Source organism: Ischnura elegans, chromosome 4 (assembly GCF_921293095.1).
Source record: "Ischnura elegans chromosome 4, ioIscEleg1.1, whole genome shotgun sequence".
NCBI classification, from domain to species: domain Eukaryota; kingdom Metazoa; phylum Arthropoda; class Insecta; order Odonata; family Coenagrionidae; genus Ischnura; species Ischnura elegans.
This window is the reverse complement of record NC_060249.1, coordinates 27,698,865-27,713,521: the sequence shown is the minus strand read 5'-3', so window position 1 is coordinate 27,713,521 and position 14,657 is coordinate 27,698,865. Positions and strand designations below refer to the sequence as shown.

The 14,657-nt window shown below is 37.5% G+C and overlaps 1 protein-coding gene across 2 annotated transcripts in view; it reads left to right on the top strand.

The window, feature by feature from the left end:
* LOC124157183 (monocarboxylate transporter 10) overlaps positions 1 to 14,657 on the top strand; it is a 115,084-nt gene that overhangs the window by 54,875 nt on the left and 45,552 nt on the right. The window contains exon 1 of one of the 2 annotated variants that reach the window (XM_046531714.1): positions 8,468 to 8,538. The exons of the other annotated variant lie outside the window; for it this stretch is intronic. The gene's annotated coding sequence lies outside the window, so the exon portion shown is untranslated. Of the gene's footprint in view, positions 1 to 8,467; positions 8,539 to 14,657 lie in introns of those variants that run through there. 2 annotated transcript variants of the gene reach the window in all.

Sequence of the window (14,657 nt, the reverse complement as noted above, 5' to 3'; positions counted from 1 at the left end):
TGATCACAAGAGCGATTGCTTTTCGCGAAAGGAAAATTGATCTCGATAGTGATCACTTTCGCGACGAAAAAAAATATCGTGTGATTCTGGCTTTATGAAGTTTGTCACACTATGGCGAAGGTGGCTGGGAGGGTATTGATTGGACAAAAAACAACTTTGGAGGACAAACCGAGGGGTACTCCGGTACAAATCGGGCTACGTGTGACGAAAGATGCCAAGGTTTCTATGGCTTCATGTCTGATAGAGGGAGAACTGCGCTAAGAATGTCCTTCACGAGGCATCAGTGGGATTTTGACTCCGAGCTAATGTGTGGACTAGTTGATGCCGTCCTTCTTGTTTAGTGTTGTGGTAGTTTTATGCATTAAGCAAATAATATTTCTGGAATACGATAGAATGTTACTCGTCCTGAATTGAAAATTTCAGCGCCTCATTATTTTGTGTTAAGTTTGAAAGTAAGCGTTATAGCAAAAAGTCTGAAAAATTTTCTCAAGAAAATGTAATTCCAAAAACTTTGGGTGATTGTGGTTAGTAAATTGAGGAATTAACTTGTTGCAATAAATATTAAGATATTGATTTCGTGGGGGTGAATACCTCTACAGGTCCATATGCTGCAGGATAAAAGAAAAGATAGGTCGATACTTGCATCAGCAAAATAATACACGTTTGACTTGCGGTCGTTTCTTAGGAAGATCAATTTTAACTCGTGTGATTAAATATATTAATTATAAAAGGTCAAAGTGGCTCTGATTAGGTACTCAGTAAACATTTGGACATTTTGGCCACGAATACGAATTTCGGAACTTATACTTTACTCCGTATATTTACGTATGATTAAAAAATGATGTTGTCTTGAAGGAAATCCAATTGATGTTGATTAGAGAATAATGATTTGGAGAAAATAGTTAATTAATTGAAAATAGTTTTTAAGTTTAAAGCTACTTTCACCAGTTTACACCAAACAGTTGTAGCTTTCGTCAACTGTCAACTTTCGTATGACGTATTTATTTCCATTTTTTCACCAATTTACCAAGGGAAGATACTCGGGTGATATGGCCTTAATTCTTTTCTTTCTCGATCTTCATATTATGTCATACCTTAGTGCCGTTTGTTTTTATGTATACGGCATTCATGGGAGTACCCAGCATCATAACTACGGGGGGCAAGCCATGGACTGGGGGGGCGAGGGCAAACCAAGTGGTGACATTAGTTTATGAGATTATTTCCTTGAAAAAATAGTTTTATTTTAGTTACATATTTTATACTAATACATATCATTTTTGTGGGTTCAAAGAAAAATTTTTGAATGCTTAAGTTTAAATTCAGTACTGATGTTGCTTAAAGACTTTTGCGACTTTTGCTTCTTGGGGGGGCAGCTTCCCCTCGCTGGGTACGGCTATGACGACATTTACATTAATTAAAAGAAAGAGTTCTTTTACTTAAAGAAAAGAATAATAGTAATTACGCCTCATAGAATATTTCGATTTTTCCAAGTAAATAGAAATTTACCAAGAAATACAGGATGATAAGCCTATCATTTCAACAGTAGTACAATGGTAATTGAAGGAATAAAATTTTGACTGAAAATTATGGTGTATCATGTTCTTATTAAATATACAAGCAAATTTTCTTGAACATCTATTGAACTTCCCTTTATCAACTTTGGCTTTCATCTTATCTTTGAAATAATAACTTCAATAATTTGCCACATCTAAAATAATTTTACTCAAGGTGCAGACAAACGATGATAGGCTTCAGCTCAATGTATCAAAAAAATTTAAAGACGATATCGTAAGTTTTATGTGAGGATATGATTCGAAAAAAAAAAGAAATAATCCAGCGGGAACGATGCGTCACCTTAACTCTTCGGTATTTTTCTGTGAAGGTCTTTGGTGACTTATAGTGGCGCGTGCCTCGGGGAGAACACCATTGACCCGGATTGTCGCATGTTGCCGGGATCCCCGCCATTGCCATGAGAACAGGATTGCGCGTCTCATTCGATGCAATTTCATCGCGATCTTGAGAAACGAAGGGAGGAAGATGTGTCGTCTAAGCCCTTCCGTTTTACGGCGGCATCCCGTGTCTAATAATCGCACGTGTGTAGGCTCAAGCGCTCTTCCCTCGAGTACCTAGTAATTGAGATGGTTAAGTGAGTTAAGTGGCGAACCCCGAGTACAAAGCGATTGCAAGATACGAGGCCCACCGCTCCCGCCTCCCGTCCACGCCGCTTCGAGGAGAGGTAAAAAAAAATTAATGCCTACCAACACGACGGCGGGATCCATTTTTGTTCGTCGACGGCAGCGCGTTAAGCAGCAGATGGTGATCAAGCGTTGAATTTGTAATCCAAGGAGACTTTTAGTGTGTTTTCATTTTTTTGTTAATTTATCCAAAGGTGGAAGCTTCATTGGAGATGTCGAAGGAGAAGATTGGATTTAGCTTCGCGGACTATTATCTTACGAGCGTGCTGCGCCCGCTCCCAGCGGGCTTCCCCCGCTCTTTTCAATGCAGGTCCACTGAGGGATAGGCGCGTTTCTAATTTTAAAATGTAGAAAAAAAATACAGGGTCTTATGTACTTAATTGGAATGTTCATGTACAAATTGAGGTCAGAGGTCCTCTTTAAACACAACATTGAAAGTAATTACACTATCCTCTGTTAAACGCGCATGATGATTCATACTTACGTATCAACAGGAGACTTGAATGTGGAATCAGCCGCATTTTGATAAAAGTTATTTAATGAATGCGAGATAAAATGTTGCAAATGAACAAATGTATTAGTTTGTGCGCCGTTAACGTCAGGAATATTTACCGGTTTTTGTTTTTTTTTAATTATTTAAAAACCAATTTTAGGAAACAATAGCAATATTTAGGAAGTAAGATATGCTGTCGCATGTTTTCTGATAAATTCTGTGCATTTTGGTACCTCATTTGTAGAGTTTGGTTGCGTATAAGTTGAGGAAAAGGTATCTATACAGAAGAAATAATATAGAAGATTTTAAACTAAAATATTAAGACTGTTCGATTCGTTCGCTATGACAACCAATATGAATGGGTTTTGCTGACTTACCCGCAGTATTCTAATTTAGTAATTATTAAATAATGAATACTTGTTATATATTTATTTAGAGCGAGTAATGTATATCTTTTGTCATATTGTTGTATCAAGAGTTGAGGCTCCAAGGAACTTACTCCAGAGTGACTATATTTTGTGGAGCCCTCAGCGGTGATAAATCGGTCTCATCCATGCCCTAACGTTCCCAATATGGCGAAAATTTGCTATTAGTGAGGCTTTTTGTCGACATTTCAACGTCGTTCTTGACGGAAATAATATTAAGGCGACTTTGAGCTTGGAAATAGTTTTGCGTTTTTAATATCCTGGATTCCAAACTATCACATCTAGGTCGCGGGGAAAAATTTAATGAGAACGAATGTGGAAAATTTATTTGGCGGACGTGCCGGAAGTAATATTTGTACCGTAAATAAATTCTTCTCCGTTTTGGTCACGGGTAAGGCTGTTTAATTTTTCGTTGCCAAACCCGAAAAGAATTTATCCATAGTATTTCCCGGGAAAGCCTACGATTTTATCAATACTTGTAGCACTTTTTACTCTCGTAACTTCGGCCCACCAAAATTTATAACCAGATCAAGGAACCTAATTTTATTCTCTAAACCAATTCACGGACAGGACTCTGATAGTTGCACTTACTGTAGAGGTCGTATTTTATTTATTCTCATGATTTTCCTTTGTCGATAAAAAGCAGGCATTCTTAATCGCTATGAAGATGTACCCAAATTTTGATTACTATTAACGGATTAATAAATGAAATTATAATTATTCCTTTAATTGTGATCTTCCTTCGAAAATATTATGCTTTGAAAATACTCTTGAAAGTTATTTTTACTTCTCTTATCTTCCTTTCTATTATGTATGCTTTTAAGAATGCATGCAGTTAATGAAAATTTTGTGTTTGAGCATATTCCTTGTTCCGTATTATTTAAAATGGCCTAATATTGGAAATTAATATTAAAGAAAAATCAATACACTTTTTAAATATGAGTTACTCGAGAAGTAAATGTTGCTACAGTATCTAACCATTTATATAATTTTTCGGCTTGATTTCGGCGTTTTATTATCTTTTTTTTTACTTTCGATGGATCTTTCACACAATACATATTCATGAATTATGAGAATGATGTAATGGAGGTTTGGTGAATAGAAAACCATGCATCCACTATTTTTCGCTTACAGTTCACTTCTTTATTTTATTTTCTTCTACCCTTTGAATTACCACCATCTTAACTTTTTCTTAATCCCCATAAACTCCTCTTAGCCTAACAGTATCACGTCCCCACGTATTCTCCTGAAAGTGAAGTACCTTGATTGATTTTCTTACAGTCTCCACTCTTCTCAAGTGTCCCTATAAAATCATTCGCTTTGTCAATTGTTGGTTACAAAGGGATCTTACGCCTTTTCTAAGTCGCAGTTATATTCTAGAGGTGGTTGAGTCTTCATCTTTATACTTTTTGCTTCCGAGAGTTTTTATCTGGCTCTTATCTCTGCTACGCTTTGAATTTTGTTGTCTTTTCCGTGATGCAGAATTTCATATAGCTTTGTGATATTCCTATGCATAGTATTGCACTGTATTTGTAGTATTTCACAGTAGGTATCTATGTAAACTACATAATATATCCGTTTTCCTTTGTTTACTACCAGAAGAAATATGTCGCTATGAAAAGTCTAGTGAATGAGAGAGAGAGGAATGGAGATCTGCGTCAAACCAATCATTGGATTGCTGACTAATGATGACCAAACTATAATTATTATACTACTTTTTCAGTAATTTGCTGGTATTCTTTATAATGATTGAATATCTTTTCTTTTAAACTACGTTTCGGTCTGTGTTAAAAGGATCATTTGGGCTCAGGGATGTTTTAACTCTTAGCACAGTCGGCGGATTCACTTATTATACTACTTCCTTCATTTTCATTAGTGCTCAGTAAACTTGAGGACGGTTATCATAAAGACCAAAATGCTGGCCAATGAAAATGATATAGAACTACCAATAGCAATACCGACCAACATCTGAGATAACGGAAGTTATTATTGTAAAAAATAGTGATTTAAAAAAATCCCACGTAATTATTTCGAAAATTTAATAAAGATATGATAGCCTCTGTGCTAGTTTCATGAACACAGTCGTAAATGCAATTTTTTAGGGTAAAATGAGTAAAGGAGAGTCCTGAATATATTTTATATTTGGAACGGGCGATTGACAATGTGGAAGAGAAGAAATACATTAGCGTGAAAAGATCTAGGGGTAGGAGGATTGAATGGAGAGTTGAATCAAATGAATCTCAAGATTATAGACCGGACATGGCGATTATTTGCTCCTTTGTCATTATTTTCGTCAGTTTTCTTTAGTTGATTTCGTATTGGAGTAGTAAAAGGATCATTTGGTATTTATTACTCCAGCTTCCTTGCCCAGATAGCTAATATGAACGGGGCAGTCGCATAGATATCTGTTCAGAGTTTCAAACCAGGGAAGCCCAGAAAGTTCGGCGAGAATAATAACAGTCTAGATTACTCAGAATTAAGATAATTTTTATCAAATAGCTGATTCGTGATATTGCTGTTCCCAGCTGTTTCTGCACTAACAATAAGTGATATCGTTTATTCCTCCCGTCGAGTTTATCAGCTATCGCTGGGGAAACGTTGCCAAATATGAGTACGTTTTCTATATCTTTTGTGCACCTGAATGAAATAGTCCGTGTACAATTATATTATGAACGATTTCATAGTAATGCTAATAGCACCAGGTACCGTAACATTGGTCGTACCTGTATGTAGGAATTTATTGTTCAGTTTTGAATTTAGATATGAATATAAATTTTTTTTTACAAAGTTACGCTTGATACAATTATATGTGAATAAAAGTTGCATGAAACAAAACTTAGACCTCAGTTCGTGCTCTCAAAGTATGAGGAGAAAAATTGCTTACAAATTGCAACCTTTTATGAGGGATGCGGCATTAACTCATCATAAGCCAATTTTGCTTCTAAGTAACATCAAAAGTTCATACATTTTCTGCTCTATTCGGGAAAGATTTAAACTGCGTGTTCTTTTGTTCTGTAAAGTTTAATTGCGAAGTATGTAGCTTCCACAATAATTATGATCGAGTAGAAAATTTTCACGTTTTTAAAATGCGAAGCCTAGAAATGTAATATCTCCCAGAAGCAGCTTTGAGTTGGAAAGGTTTAATACGACAGCGATAATTACGTGGCCAAATAGGGAGTTTTACGCGGGCACGAGTCAGCAGTTACCTAATTACACATGCCTCACTTATTTCACTTGGTCCGACAAGACGAAAGTGAGTATGCTGTGGTCTCACCTGCAATTCGTTCCCAGAATAGCTCGACAGTCATCCATTGTATCCATTCTGAAGAACAGTTCTCGTTTGCGTGGGCCATCCGCTGCCTCCGAGCAAACGTTCGCACCTATTCGCGGACATTAGGCGGTGGGCAGCGATCAAATTAGCGTCCACCCGTGAAATCTTGTTTTGAAAAGCTACCAAGTATCTTTCCATTGCTGTTTGAAAAAAGAATCTTGCCTTGTTACTCCCTCATCCGTTTCCATCCCTGGTCGGATGAAATCAGACCGCATCCATCCTGCAAATAACGAAAGTGAATGGAGAAGGGCACTGTCAATGTCGCGGCCAAATGGCCGCGCTGTTTACTCGCTTTCAAATATCGTGCCGCTCAGTATTTATCCTTTTTCCCCCTGATGGAATGGAATTATCATACCCCCCCCCCAATGGGACTGCATAGAGGAGGCCCAATTACATTCCTAATCCCTCCTCCCTTCTACCCCTCTCTCACCCGCCACTAAAATATAATACCTCCATGAGCTATTTTTTGAGATGTGGTAGTTGAAATTACACACCGTGTATATACTATTAAGAACTTTTATTATTGAAAAACACTTGTTAATAACATTAATAATTTATACACTACAATGCACTTACATATGAAAAATACAAATTATTTGTTTGTATTGTAACTAATAGAAAATAGTTTGGTATACATTGGAAGTGTGATAAAGTTGATAAATTGTGCAACAAAATCAACTAATTTTGCTGTGGCATTATAATTTTGAAAATACTAAATAACTTTTTTGATAGACCTCTCAAATTATGCCGGCCACTGAAATACGTCCGGGGCACGAGCCCTAGTTCGGGGCATTATTGCACTAGATATGGGCGCAGTCAGTAAAAATTCAATGGCGGCGGCGCGTCGTTCGTCCGGGTGGATTTTTAGCGGCCTGCGGCGCGCGCCGGTGTCCACGCCGATGATCTCTTATGCGAGAATTGGTCATTCACGAGTGAAAAAGATTGAGTTCCAAGGATTGAGGAGTGTAAAAATTAGATTAAATATTGAGTGTTTGGTCTTGACAGAGTACATTATGGGAGATACATATCTTATTTTCAGCTTTGTTGGCGGCGGCCCCGAGGCATGGACTCTTTTTTGGTGTCGTCGAGAGTTGAACCCGGGCTCACGGGGTGGGGAGCCAACCCTCTAGCCACCGCACCAACCATATCCCGCGAGGGACGAATATATGTACCCATTTAATTCATGAAAGTGAATTTTAGTCTGATGTCAGGGTAGGTGTATCGCGGGCATCAATGCGTGATAATTTTTCTTTATTTTAAGAGAGGACCAATTGGAGTCGATTCGTGCGTGTCAACAAAAAAGCGAGCGGTGTCGTTTGGCGGAGATGGTTCGCGGCGAGGTCGTCGGATTCGCAGCCGCGAACCGAGTGGAACGAAGGTGACATTCATCGCCTTGTTGTCGTCTACTCTTCATGAATTGTTTCCGAGTCGTAAAGTGGCCAGGGTCGAATACATCCGTTCCTGTTCATGTGTGACTAAAGAACTTTCATTGATGGCGTTCCTTCCCCTCTGAATGCGTAGATGGGCTCGGCGAATTCGCAAATGTATAAAGTTGATTTCGCAGTCGATGCCAAACCAATATAGAAGTTTGGCCGATATAAAATTGGTTTGGTCACGACTTTTTTTTCTTCAGCAAGGTTAGAATAGCACTTCTGGCTTGTAAGTAATTACATTTTCTCGCAACTACTTGACGATGAGGTCTAGTACCACCCTGAGAAATGATTTTTGAAGCGCTTTTATCTATTTTCACTTCATAAAATCACGATTACATTGTCTTTGACTCAGATTTCTCGTATCGTCAACTTAATTACATTAGGAATTTGATCAAACTTATTTCGAGGAAGTTAGAACCGCTCTCTAGGAACCTAGTTTAGTATTAAGTTGATTTTTATGATTTGGAGTGTAGCTTTTAGGCTTGAGCTAAAATATGTTCGAATGAAGTATTGCTTAAGAGTATGTGTCGAATTATTTGAGTAGAAAAAAATAATCATGCGAACTAATTACTTCTTCTTTATCTTTTCAGGTAATTATCGAGTCGTCAAAATGTTGCATGTCAAGAGTGTACTGCAGGGCTTCTGACGAAAGTTTTCTTTGGTAAGTTTGCTCCTGAAGGTTTTTGTTCCCTCTAAAGCCATTGAAATGCTCTGTAATGCAATATCGTCGAAAGTTCTGGTTATTGAGAAAATCATCACTCCTATTTCAGTTGAAAGCGCTCGAATTTCGGCGTCAGAGTTATGAATAAAAGTAGGAAACTTGACTGGGCGGTATATTTACTCAATATCAATAGCATTGCCTTGTTCTAGCATTCGGATATACATCTTTAATGACTATTCGTGTTTTATTTATTTCTTGTGGATAGCACTGTTAAAAAATCTAAGGAGCCCCTCGGGATGTGTAAGTAATATTCAGAATTTACTGGAAGACAATTGAGGGGCTGTTTCCATTTTAACCGCTGCTTTTCCTTCCCTTATTTCGAATTGGGATCTCAAGAAAATAACCAAATCTCGCAAATTGGTTAGGATACTTCCGCGGTTATAAAATATCCATATTATCTTTGGGTTTGTTCCGCGTCGATTCATTTTTCGGGACAACAGCTCCGCCTGCTTTCTATCTGGCCTAACGACGACAGGCGAAATTATTTACCCCAAAAATGAATAAAAGTGGCAAAAACTCGGCGAAAATACGTTAATGTATGCCAATGATAAAATGACAATTTCGTCAAATAAATATACAGTGTGGAGAAACATTTTAGCACAAAATTGTAACCCCAATCGGAGCGCATGTCTCAAAGTTTCTGTAGTTTTAAAATGGTGCCTTTTCGATCTAAATATCATTAGTAATTTTTGTTCTCATTAGCATAAGCTATACAGCGTTAAAATTTCGCGGCACAAATTTTCTCCGCCGTGTATTGCCATCAGGTGTACTAAATAGTGTGGAATGGAAAAAGTTAACAATATATTTATTTAACCTTGAGCAAAATTCCGCCAAGCCACCTCGCATGCAAATGAAGATATAAATGCTGTGACTAAATCTTTTGTTTGGAAATAAATACCGCCAAATGATGCACGACATACCAGCGAAGTTAAGAATATGCATGTGCATTTGAAGGCAAATGCATTCAAAGGCTTGTTTCGGGATTAGGTTAATTGTTGACGATATTCGTGGAAATTAGAATGATTTTTGTCAACAAGGTTTAATTTAGACATTGGTGACTGCGGAGTGTAAGTTTTTAAAAACTTGTCTCTTTCTGTTGAGATTACAGTATTTCTATTGTAATTTATTAATGTTTGAAGGTTCAGGGGTTTTTAAAGAGATTAGGGGTTTATTTTGCAAAGAAGGTATATTCATATTTTTAGGTAAAAATATATAAAATCCGTTGTATTTTGTGTTTCTGTACCATAGAAACATAAATCTCATCCACTTGATTTACCCGGTTTAAAAAACTCAAAGATCTCTCTCATTTACTTGTTTACTACTTATATTTCATAATGATTTTTAAGCGAATAAAATTCATTACGTTTATCTCACAACATGTTCATTACTACTGGGTCTGGCCAAGTGCGTTAACAGCTTTGACAAAGTGATCTAGGAGGAAATTTATTTTGCACTTTGCATAAAGAGTTTACAAATATTTGTTTTCAATATTTTTGAACCAATTCTTATGTAACGGTTAAACCGGTACCTCAGGTTTCTGTAAGAAATCTTGAAAATCGTAAATTTATCTGTGATGTCTTGCAGTGAAGACTGATTACTGAATAAAATTAAATTGCGATAAATTAACAGCTAAGCTACGCTCACAATATCTTAGTAATGTTTCTTGCTTCCCCGACGAATGATGTAGGTAAACTTTTCTCGGCATTCCCACCGGGTTTAAACTCCATCTTTTTCTTAAAGGAGTTTTAAAATGATTTTTAAAATTTTTTTTTTCTATCCACTAAATGGAGTTTTAACCCGACGAGAATCCCGAGAAAAATGTACCCATATCTTAGTGCAGTTTTTCTGATGCTCTCGCTTGCTCCAATGTTAAATAGAATTGTTATCATGCATCTGAACTTACCGCATCGCCTACTCGACTTAGTTCCTTATCTCTAATTGTAAGCAGTGGTCTCATTTGTACTTTGATTTCAACTAAGTTGCTGATAGTAAGGTCTAGTATCTAGCACCGATAAAATTTCCGATTTTGAAATCTGATCGTCGGCGAGGGCAAGGCTGAAAGTGAAGTCTCTCCATTCGGCGGTGGTATGATGACGTTACGTCAAAGTCCGCGTCACCATCGAACGGGTATCGAACCAATCACACTAACAATTAGCCCCTAGTTCAGCACGTACACTTCTGTTCTCTTTCCCGTACACGATAGCCTTATCAACAGAATTAACAGATTCGAAGATAATTCATTTTTCCGACTCGAAGAGGCATTCGGATTTTCCTGTACTTTTCACTTACATTATTGCCTCACTCATTAAGTAACTCACTTATTCTTGTAACCTCCTTGTATATGGGGGTTCCAATATTATTCGTCCCGAGCGATGTTATGTGTGCACATCCCCAAATGACATAATCTTGCGTATGAAATCGTTTTAGGTTTGACGTGGTGGAAATGCATTATATTCACGATAAAATAAAAAAGCAAACAGTGATATCTACACTTTAATGTATAACTCAACCACCGACCATGGTTTCGTCACTATGGCATTTTCAAGGTTACCATACATTGTCAAGTTCTCGGTGGTGGAGTTATATATTTAAGTGTGGAAATATCCATCTTTTGTTCATATTATATTATGGATAAACTCGCGCGCCAAGAAATTACGAGGCCATTTTTAAGCCCTTGGTTTTTGGGTATGTCATGTTACACTGTATTTGAGGTGACACTCTGCAAACAAGTCGTTGTAGAAAACAAAAAAGTGATATAGTAATCCGAGAGTGACATCATCTTCACTTATGTCCGCAAAACACCCGAAAATACCAAAATTTCAAAACTTTAAGTGCGTTGCGGCACGTTTTCCCGGCATCCGATTGCAAAAATAATTTTCATGGTTTATTTTCTCACCAAATTGAACAAAACTGGGGGGTGTCCCTAAAGAAATTCGAAAACTTTAAAAATAAGGACCACCCTAATGTTACAGTGTCTCTTGCATGATGAACATACGGATATTTTAAGTGGAAACCCATGAGATACATGCAGTTAAAGGTCTCGAATGTGTCGGATTCACAATAGAGTGGCAATTATGTGAAATATTGTGACAATTTAGCCTGAATTTTTTTTTTTTGACCTTCATGTGCCCTCAATTGTCGCCGCAGCCTTTTTTTCGCCTGGGGATTGGGGAAGATTTCATTGGTATGGAATGGGGAGTGAAGGAGATAGATAAAAATACTCGCGGACGGTGGTCGACCCCATGACCTCCGACATCTCGAAGGGTCACTCGCCTCCTCTCATCCTCATTCGATTATCTCTCGTGTGGGGCGATTTTTATGAGGGTAGTACATTGAGAGGGGTTGGGGAGCGAGAATATCCTACTAGACTATTGCATACGCCCGTGCGCCATGTTGAAAACGTCATCGCCATCGTCACCAGTGTTGGGACGTCGTCAAGGAGAGGAGATTTTCGCAATTTAGAGCGAAATTTTCCACTGGGTCGTATGTAACATCTTCTGATCTCTCGATCCGCATAATGATCCATTAATTCTTTCCCTATCTACTCCAGTTGCTGCTAATGGAATACAAAGTGTTTAATTTTTTCATATATTTTCACATTATAGGAGAAATGAAAAGAAATCGGTAAAAGAGGGAAATTTTAAAGTGTATCTCTGTAGCTAAATTATCGTAGCTAAATTAATATATTGAGTATATGAACTTTGTTATTATTACGTAGATATATTCGGTGAAACATCGACTAATGAAGATTATTGCCTCATTGTGAATGTCGCTTTCTTTTAATCGTTTTTTCAGTGTCTGTTGAAGCATGTCTGCTATTGCAGTTGAATTTACAAAAATATCTATATTTAATTTCAGTATACCGGGAGTAACCGCGGTGAATTCTTTACGGAGTCACCCGCAATGCACAAATTGTGTTAAAAATCCTGTTTTCGAAGACTTTTTCGCGCAATAAATATATCTATTTTGTGGCTTTGCGATACGGGAAATCCCAAGTTCTCACGCTAAATTTCACCATTCTCCTCACAAAATATTACGATTAATTCCCTTTTGTGGTAAAAATCAAGTGCTCTCCTAGGGGCCTTGAGAGGAGCAAACTTAAGTTTGAAGACCATAAGACCATATTTCACATAATTGCCACTCTATTGTGAATCCGACACATTCGAGACCTTTAACTGCATGTATCTCATGGGTTTCCACTTAAAATATCCGTATGTTCATCATGCAAGAGTGGTTAATTTTCACTTTAGAGTATATTTTTATTATAATCTTGTTCTGTGAAATAAGTTTTTTGCATTTATTCAGTCATTCGTTACCTTCTTGTAAATTAATCTGTTTTATTGCCCATTACTAATTATAAAGTGACTGTGTACATTCATATGAGAATTGGTTGTATGTGAGCCCATTATATTAGTTCTCGAGGTGGTTTCTAACCTGGGGCCGTATTCTGTATTTCGTCGGTGCCGCACCGGTCGGTTTCCCTTTCAAGCCCACCGACTGGACATCAAACCGTACCGACAACGGATTCCGCACCGACGACGACACTTTCAGCGATTCTGTAAGGTCGTCGGTTTAAAACCAGTCGGTACGGTTCCCCTTCCTTCCCAAACAGGGAAAATCCGAATATATCCGAAGTTTCACGTGTCTCCACCAATGAAAGAAGGGTAAAAACAAGTGAAGACTCATTGGCACAGTTTGTTGTCGTCATTCTCAATCTTTTTATTTGCGGAAATTACGACTTATTGCTAGATTAAGATAAACGATATTGGATAAGTTGTTAACAATGCTTATATAATGTGTGGTAGTAATGCTGTACCTACAGAATCGAAGGAAACAATATTACAACATCACAATAAAGTTTGTATGTGATGGAGATTGTTGTTGCTGGAATGAATTATAGAAACTATCCTTGAGATCGTAGTTTCTTTTTTAAATATTGGTTCCGTATAATGCTATTTATTCATGATTTGGTAATATAGTTGTCATTAAGTAAGTTCCGTATAAATGTTATCAACGGAAGGTTATGCCATTGGCACCGTAGCAGACGAAAATAGCATACCATGGAACGTGAACGTAGGATTCAAATGCAAATGTAATATTAGAGGAACAAGTTAGGAAATTGTTATAAAAATATGGAGCTGGGTGCAATTAAAAGAAGTGTAATGACGAGGAAGTAAATAAATTGTGATTGGGTGAAATACATATGTATAAGTTGCGCATTCCAAGTGAGAGAAAATGATAATATTGCGGTAAACCTCATACTTATTAACAAATATCTTCTTTTATCGTCAAGGGAATCAATGGCTGACGATGAAATGAAATATAGTTGCCCGTTAAAAATGAAAGAAGCTGATACCGTTGTGGCAAACTTCATACTTAAATAAAAAGATCTTATTTCTATGCCGAGAGAAACGCCAAATTGATGATTGAGTGAAATAACAGTCGCCTATTCAGAGTGATATAAAGTGATAACATTGCGGCAAAACTCATATTTAATCAAAAATATCTTTTTTATGTCAAAGGAGCAAGTAAATGATGATAGAGCGAAATAAAGCCTATTACAAGCGAGTGAAAGTGCGGTAACATAAATAAGAGAAAGTCATTATATGTTAGCAAACCTCATTTTTATTAACCATTATCTTATATTTCTGTCAAGGTAATTAATATAGATGATGACACAGTGAATTATAGAGGCGTATTCGAAGGGGCAGAAAAAGATAACATTGGAGAAAACCTCATTATTTACTCGGTGATGAGGTAAAAACAAAATAAAACGCACAATGCGCACCGGGGAATTCATGAAACCCACTAGTCGGTGGCCGTACCGACACCTCTTTGCTGTCGGTACGGCTACCGACGATCTCCCGTCCTCTCGTCGGTGCCGCACCGACCGGGTTCGTACAGAATCGCACGACTTCTTACCGGGAGTCGGTGTGACGTCGCACCCGACGAATCGGTGCCGCACCGATCGGTTTGGAGTTACAGAATACGGCCCCTGCTCCTTCGTTTTCAAAATTTATCTGTGTAAGTACGAGAAATTCCGTTGATAACAATTCCAT